Below are 8,732 nucleotides of genomic sequence, written 5' to 3'. Positions count from 1 at the left end.
AAATAATCAAGTAGATCAATAAAACATAATGAGCATTCTGGAAACACAAGTGTATATCTGTCTAACAGTGTAATATATAATTAAATTGATATTTTAAATCAATGGGAAAAATGAGGCTTATTCAACAAGGAAGGTGCATGGACCAATATTACTTGAAATAAAACAAATATGGAGCCCTATTTCACAGAATGTATACAAGAAATATTCAGGTGAGGTAAACATCAATATTTAGAATCTAAGGAGTTTTAGGAGAAAATAGAAACTAATATTTTTCTTACCCTGTAGTAAAATTTTCAAACCCAGAAGATATAAAGTAAAATATTGACAATATGACTATATTAAACATTTAAGACTATATAGTAATATGCATATAAAAAAGTTAAAGGACAAGTAATAGAATGGGAAATAATTAGCCACACATATACAAAAGGATTAATAGTTGTTGTGTTTTTTGTTTTGTTATTTGGGAAAAAATATCTACAAACATTTAATCAAATAATGGATAAAGGATACCAAAAAGTCATTTAAAGCTTTTTGTAAAAAAAATAGAAGTAGGCAAGAAATATACAAAAACAGATTTAAGTTCAAGAAATAATAGAGGAACAATTAAAATAACACATCATTGTCACAATCAGATTAATACATATTAAAAATATTGATAATATCAAATATTGACAACTGTGAAAGGAAATGATTATTCATAGACTCTCTTTCTTCATCTTAAAGCAGTCCCTTTAGCATATTTTGCATTTCTGGTTTGGTGGAAGTGTTTTCTTTTACCTTCTTTTGTTTGGGAAACTACTTATTTCACCTTCCATTTTAACTGAGAGCCTTGCTGGGTAGAGCAGTCATGGTGGCAGGCCTTTGCTTTTCATTCCTTGGAATATTTTCTGCCATTCCCTTATGGCTTGTAGTGTTTCTGTTGATAAGTCAGATGCTCGCCATATTGGGGTTCCTTTATGTGTTACTACCTCTTTCTCCCTTGCTTCCTTTAGGATTCTCTGTTTTTGATGTTTGCCATTTTAATGATGATGTGTCTTGGAGTGGGCCTCATTGGGTTCTTCTTGGATGGGACCCTTTGTGCTCCCTGGACTTGTGTGCCTTTTTGTCTCCTTCAGTGAGGGAGGTTTTCCATCATGACTTTTTCAAACAAGTTCTCTATCCTTTCCTCATCATCTTCTCCTTCTGGTATCCCTAATATATGGATATTATTATGTTTCAGGTTGTCCTGCGTTTCCCTCAATTCTTCTTCATTCCTTTTGAGTCTTTTTTCATTTTCTTGCTCTTTCTGGGAGTTTTTTTCTACCTTGTCCTCCAGCTCACTGATTCAGTCCTCAGCTTCACCTAGCCTGCTTTCGATTCCTTCTACTATGTTCTTCAGTTCAGAAATTGTATTCTTCTTTTCCTCTTGTCTTTTATGGATAGTTTCTATGTCCTTTTTCATGCTGATATAGTTTGCAGTAAGTTCCTCGTAGTTTCCCTGTAGTTTTTGGTAGTTCTCTCTGAGCTCACTGAGCTGATTGAGCTTCCTTATAACCGTTGTTTGGAACTTAATTTCTGCTAGTTTACTTGCCTCTATTTCATTTGGTTCTCTTTCTGGGGATTCTTTCTTTCCCTTCAACTTGGGGGGGTGGTGTTTCTTTGTCTTTCCATTATTTGTGAGGTTCTTTTCTTTTGCTTCTGCCCCTTATATTAATCTGTGTTGATTTCCTATCTTTGTGGTGTGAACTTCTACGGCAGTAGACCAATTTTTTTTTTCTCTCTGGATCTGCCTCTGATGATTTCAGATGTTGACCCTGTTTGACCTTAGGCAGTCTCTTCGAGACTTCTAGGAATCTACTGCCTATGGCTGTCTCCTTCTGCTATTAATCTAGTCCCTCTGCACTCAGCAGGCTGGTTTAGAGACACAACAGGGCAGGACTGGGTCCCTCCTGGGGGCAGCATTATTTGGTCCTCTCATGCTTCTGCTACTCAGGGGAGTGGTCTCATTAAGCAAGATGGCTGCTGCTGTATGTGGGAGGCGGCAGCACTGGGATCCCACCAGCTACTCTCTCTGTTCTCTCCCCAAGGCCTCCTTCCCCTGTCTCTCCTAAGGTGTCTCCAGCCCACTCCACCTCTGCCTTTGCTGGAGACCACGGTCAGTGGCTGCAAATAAAAATTTATTCCCTGTCCCTTTAATTGGCTCTGTGCATCTCCAGATGCCTATCTCTGGCAGAGAGCAACCCTGCTGCTGTTTGCAGCTTGGCTGTAATCTGTGTACTTTTTGGGCTCTGGTGCTATAGGCTGGAGAAACCTGCTCTTAAGGGGATCCAACTGGCTGTTTAAATATCTTTCTGGTGCTGTTGCCTATGGGCACCCCACCCACCTTCTCGAGCCTGTACTGCACTCCTTATCAGTGAGGTTGTGCTAAAGCTGATTCTTCTGTCTGTCCAACGTCATAAGGCTCCTCTCTAGCTGTTGTTCAGTTATTTGTTCTGGGTGATTTCTCCACAATTTAGTTGTAATTCCAGGTTGGCCCTTTGGGGAGGTCAGTGTGACTTCCATTCAATTCTCTGCCATCTCTTTCCCTGCACTTTTCCTTTTTCATTTCTGATTTTATTTGTTAGAGTCTTCTCTCTTTTTTTCTTGATGAGTCTGGTTATTTTTTTTATTAATTTCTTTATATTTTCAAAGAACCAGCTCTTGGTTTCATTGATCTTTTATATTGTTGATTAGTCTATTTTATTTATTTCAATTTTGATCTTTATTATTTCTTTCCTTATACTCAGTTTGGGCTGTTTTTTTCTTCTTTACATTGTTCCTTTATGTGTAAGTTTAGATCGGTTATTTGATATTTTTCTTGTTTCTTGAGGTAGGTCTGTATTGCAATGAATTTTCCTCTTTCATTGTGTCCCATAAATTTTTTGCCATTTTGTCTTCCTTTTTTTTTTTCTTTTTACAAAATTCTGTAATTTGGGAGAGGGTGGTGATTAATTTCCAAAATACACTTCAGAGTCTCTTCTTCCACACAACACAACTCCCTTACTCACAGCTTATTGGTAAACACCCTGCCTGGTTTCAGGATCTGTAACCCTGCCAACAGGCTGGAGGGCCCCAAAGTTGGAAATAATCAGGAGGCCTTGGAGAAACAGGCTCCTGAGGAGACATGACCTGTCCCCCTTAGCAGGGGTGTAGATCCTGCCTCTCTGCTTTGCATTGTGATGGTCCCTGCCAATGACAGGTAATACCCCTCGGGGGTGGGAGAAACAACGCCAGTCATTGACTGACATAGGCAGCAGACAAGAAATTGGGGGACACAGAGAAGGGGCAAAAGGCCCCCCACATCTCTCGACTTGGCTTGGACATGGCCGGAGAACTCATTGCAGCCGAGAAGCAGTCTCCTTATCTCTTGGTGGTTCCCTCCCCACACCTCGCTCAGGCTTGAAGCAGTGCAGGAGTCAGCTCTAAATCAGGTCTGGCGGTTGACAGGGAAATCAGGCCTAAAAGTAATTTCTTTAAAGTGTACTTTGTTCTTCCCTCAGATCTCTGGCCAGCTCATGCTGTGAAGGACCTTCACATTATTTACACCCCTTACCCTTTATCATTAAGGCCCTTGCCCTTATCTTCATCCTTTTTTGTTTATACTGGTCTCTTCTTGGACCCATGTAAATCAGTGAATTTCTGTAACTTGTTTCCTTAAAAGTATCTATTCTCTGTGAAACTTAACATACTAATGTAACGAGATTACGTATGCATTCCTGTTACCTAGCCCCACTGATAAGTTTTTCAATAAAAGCCTTGGAACAAAGGGACGACGGGGCCTTCTCCACTAGAGGGATGTGCCACGGCCTTCTCCAGTAAGAGGGATGTGCCCTCCTGTCTGCTCTCCAGGCAAACAGAAAAGTGTTTGGGATGTTTTGTATTTTATCCCCCTCATCTGTGACAGCCCTGGGACGGGCCTGGCTCCTGCCGGTTTCCCTCAGGTTCAGGGAGCGCCGCATTTTCTGCGGAGCTCCCCCACGGCGGCGTGCCCCATCTGGCCACTGCGCTGTGTGACAACAGCCCTTTGGTTTTTCAGACAAACAGGCAAGAGCCCTCCTAGAGCTAGGAGTACTGACAGCCCCCAGTGCCCCAGACACAGAGTTCACCTCAGTCCCTTATAGACACTGTCCTGCAGACTCGGCTTCCCCTACACATCTGTCTCGTCACTCAGTGGGGAGGCGGCTGCAGACACTTGGGGTGAGTGGAAAGGGAAATGGGAAGCCCAGGCACATAGGTGCACAGAGAGGTGGGGAATACCACTTCCATTTTCCTTTGTCTTTTCCTTAAAAAAAAAAAAAAGACAGGGGTGTGATTTGCTGGAAGGGGAGAGAACAAACCCAGAACAGTAAGTATGCTGCAGAGGTGAGTGGTGGGACCAGTCCTGTGAGAGGGAAAGTCAGGGCAAAGCCTGCAGCATCAAGTTTCTCAGGAGCTTATGTCGGCCCAGCTCATAGTCCTCCTCATCCACATTCACCAGCAGCTTGATAGCTTCATGGCCCATTGCCTGCTTGAGGGAGTCTGTGATGAAGACACCTTTAAGTGCCTCCAGTAATGAGCCATTGGTTTAGTCACACCAGAATGCATCAAGGTAGGTGAGCTCAGAGAACTTGATGTCACAGATGATGAAGCCCAGGTCCCGGGAGTTGAGGATGGTGTTGGCCTGGTTAAAGTGCTCAAACTGGTGCTAAAGTAGGTCCTGCTTGTTAGAGAAGATGTTGTCCTGCAGAGCTGTCTCGTGCTAGCAGTATTCAGCCTGAACCTGCAGTCTGATGTCACATGTCTGCTTCGCCTTCGAGTCCAGGGTCACTAACTTCCAGCGTTTTCATTGGAGTGTGGCTCTCCCTCGGGCTGCCCTCTTGCTACATACCTGAGGGCCAGAAGCAGGGCACCACACCACAGGGTGGTGGGGAGGCACTGTTTTAGGGGATTGGGGAGGCCTTGGCTCTGGATCGCTGAGGGCTCTGGGGGTCAGAGAGCAACTTGATGTCTCCTCCAGATACTTATCTACAAGGTCAGGGCACACAACCTGCATCCTCTTTAGGGTGACATAGAGCAGCGGGTCATGGCAAGTAATGATGCACAGCACCTGCAGCACCTGGTGTAAGTTACTTTCATCACAATGGCCCTGATGCTCCAGTGCCAATAAGAAGTCACATCCATTTTGGAGGAGGCCCTGCTCATGATCGTCAATGACGTCAATGAAGAGGACGGAAAGGATGCGCATCTTTTTGTGTGTCAGGTGGGTGCCCACAATGTCGAACATGTGGTGCAGGCTGTAGAGCCCGTGCTCCTGCTTGCCACACTCTTCGGCCACACCTGGCTTACCTGGCACTTCAGGCCCACCATGCTTGGGTTTCTGGTGCGACGCTTTCCAGAATCCCTGCGCGGCACCTGCAAGCCCTGCTAAACTCTGCCAGAAAGTCAATTTCTCAGGTCTCTTCCCCGGCTCAGGCTCGCGGATGCCATATTGGATCCATCCGCACTGCCTGTGTGTTCATTTTCTTTTGTTTCAAGGTATCTATGATTTCTTTCTTGAGCTCATTGTTAATCTATTCATTGTTTAGTAGATGTTTGTGTGTTTTTCAATTTTCTTATTGTAATATACTTCTAGTATCATACCACTAAAATCTGAAAAAAGGCTTAATATGATTTCAATCTTTGTTCAAGTTTATTCAGGCTTGTTTTGTGGCCTGACATGTGGTCTGTCATGGAAAATATTCCATGTGCCTCTGAATAATATATATATTCTGCTGACTTTTGGTTAAATGTTATAACAATATCAATTAAAGCCATCTGACCTAATGTGTCATTTAAGGCTACCGTTTCCTTGTTGATTTTCTACCTGGTTGATCTAGTCATTGATACAAATGTGGGGATAGAGCCCCCTACTATTATTGTATTACTGTCTATTTCTTAAGTTATATACATCAATATTTGCTTTATATATTCAGGTGTACCTATGTTGGTTGCGTAAATGGTTAGAGTGGTTACATCCTCTTTTTGATTGTTCCCTTTATGATTAAGAAATGTCCTTCTAAAGGGAAGGAGAAAGTCAAGGAACATATAGCAAGGACTCATGGACAAAACCAAAGGGGAAGAGCTGAGGGAGGGAAGGAGGGAGGGGGCAAGGGAAAGTGGTGGGGGGTTGGCAGAGACAAATGTATTTGAAAAAATAAATTAAAATAAAATTAAAAAAAAAAGAAATGTCCTGCTAGATACAGAGCAAAGACTGACAGCTGTCAGAGGGAAGGAGGTTAAGGGGCTAGGTGAAAAAAGTGAATGAATTAAGTAAAAAATATTAACTCATAGACACAGACAACAGTATGGTGACTGTCAGAGGAAAAGGAGGGTGCGGAGGCAGAAGGTAAAGTGGGGGATAAATGGTGATGAAACTAGACTTGACTTTGGGTGGTGAATACACAATACAATATATAGGTGTTGTATTATGAAATTGTACACTGTAAACTTACATAATTTTATTAACCAATGTCACCCAAATAAATTCAATAAAAACAAATAAATAAAAATCCTTCTTTGTCTCTTGTTATGGCCTTTGTTTTAAAGTCTATTTTCTCTACTGTAAATATTGCTACTACAGCTTTTTTTTCCATTTCCATTTGCATAAAATATCATTTTCCATCTCTTTACTTTCAGTCTGTGTGTGTTTTTCAATCCAAAGTGGGTTTCTTTTAGGCAGCGTATGTATGGTTCTTGTTTTCTTTTTTTTAAGTATATTTTATTGATTATGCTATTACAGTTCTCACAATTTTTCCCCCTTTGGCCCCCTCTACTCAGTATCCTTTTCCCTCCAGCAACCTCTCCTCTTAGTTTGTGTCCATGGGTCATGCATATAAGTCCTTTGGCTTCTCCATTTCCTATACTATTCTTAACATCCCCCTGTCTATTTTGTACCTACCATTTATGCTTCTTAATTCCTGTACCTTTTCCATCTATTCTCACCCTTCTCCCTCTGAGCTAATAAGCTCCAAATGATCTCCATAGCTATGATTCTGCCCCTGTTCTAGTTGTTTGCTTAGTTTGTTTTTGTGTCTGTTTTTTTAGATTCAGTTGTTGATAGTTGTGAGTTTGTTGTCATTTTACTGTTCATACTTTTTATCACCTTCTGTTTCTTAAATAAGTCTCTTTAACATTTCATATGATAAGGGCTTGGTGATGATGTACTCCTTTAGCTTTAACTTCTCTGGAAACACTTTATCTGCCTTTCCATTCTAAATGATAGCTTTTCTGGATAGAGTAATCTTGGTTGCAGATCCTTGCTTTTCATCACTTTGAATGCTTCTTGCCAGCCCCTTCTTGCCTGAAAATTTTCTTTTGAAAAATCAGCAGATAGTCTTATGGGAACTCCTTTGTAGGTAACTCTCTGCCTTTCTCTTCCTGCTTTTAAAATTCTCTATATTTAACCTTTAGCATTTTAATTATGATGTGTCTTGGTGTGGACTTCTTTGGGTCCAACTTGTTTGGGACTTTCTGTGCTTCCTAGTTTTGTATGTCTATTTTCTTCACCAAATTAGAAGTGTTCTCTTTCATTATTTTTTGAAATAAATTTTCAATTTCTTGCTCTTCCTCTTTTCCTTCTGGCATTTCTATGATTTGTATGTTGGCACTTTTGGAGATGTCCCAGAGCTTTATTATACTCTCCTTACTTTTTTTCTTTGAATTCTTGTTTCTTCATTCTGTCTAGTTGAGTGTTTATTTCTTCCTATGTTCCAAATCATTGATTTGAATCCCAGCTTCCTTCCCTTCCCTGTTGGTTTCCTGTAGATTTTTCTTTATGTCACTTAGTGTAGCCTTCATTTCTTCCCTTATGCTTTTGCCATACTCAATGAGTCCTCTGAGCATCCTTATCACCAGTGTTTTGAACTCTTCATCTTATAGGTTGGCTATCTCCATTTTGTTTAGTTCTTCTGGGGTTTTGTTTTGTACTTTTATTTGGGCCATAATCCTTTGTCTCCTAAGGTTGGCAGCCTCCCTGTGTTTATTTCTGTGTGTTAGGTAAAGCTGTTTTGACTCCCTCTCTTAGCAAACCTGTTAAGTTGTATGGGGCACAGCCTTAGATAGTCACCAGGGTGGGGTAACCTGCTTCACCACTTTGTGGCTCTGTGTGCAGGGTAGGGGTCAGAGAGGGGACAATGCCACTGCCTAGGTCTGGAGGCTTGTTCAGTACTTTCCCTGTTTCCAGTCACTTCACCTACTTCCTGGCTTCCACCATCCACAATCCATGTAGAAGGCCCACTGGTGCCCTTCTAGCTGTTTCCCTGGTTGTGGTTCCCAGAATGGGTGTTTTTGCATGAGTTTTAAGTCCATATGGGCCCTTTAAACAGACTTTCCTGAGAAATCTGTAGTTTCTTGGGCCATCCCCTATGCTACTTGTTTTTATAGCCAGAAGTTATGAGGCTTTATTTTCCTGGTGCTGGAACCCTGGGCTGAGTGGTCTGGCCTGGGGCTGGGATCACTCACTCCAACATATCCCTGCTGATTTTTATTCACCACACGTGAATGTGGGACCGCCCATTCCACTGCCACCACTGCTGCCTCTACAGTGTGACACCACGTCATTTCTGCTCTAGTTTTCCATCTCCACCTCCTACCCATCTGGATGAATATGACTTCTTTAAACCCTTGGTTGTTGGACTTTCATGCAGTTTAACTTGCGGGAAGTTCTAGGTGGTTTTTCTTTGTTGTTGTTTTGA

The 8,732-nt window shown here is 41.9% G+C and overlaps 1 pseudogene; it reads right to left on the bottom strand.

Moving 5' to 3' along the window:
- Nucleotides 1–4,417: 4,417 nt before the first annotated feature.
- Nucleotides 4,418–5,367, bottom strand: LOC129069606 (death effector domain-containing protein-like; annotated as a pseudogene).
- Nucleotides 5,368–8,732: the final 3,365 nt, after the last annotated feature.

The sequence above is a fragment of the Pteronotus mesoamericanus genome, unplaced genomic scaffold (assembly GCF_021234165.1).
Source record: "Pteronotus mesoamericanus isolate MK-2021 breed Mesoamerican mustached bat unplaced genomic scaffold, CSHL_Meso_final contig_227, whole genome shotgun sequence".
NCBI classification, from domain to species: domain Eukaryota; kingdom Metazoa; phylum Chordata; class Mammalia; order Chiroptera; family Mormoopidae; genus Pteronotus; species Pteronotus mesoamericanus.
Note: the sequence above shows the minus strand (reverse complement) of the source record. Positions and strands in the feature narration are given on the sequence as shown.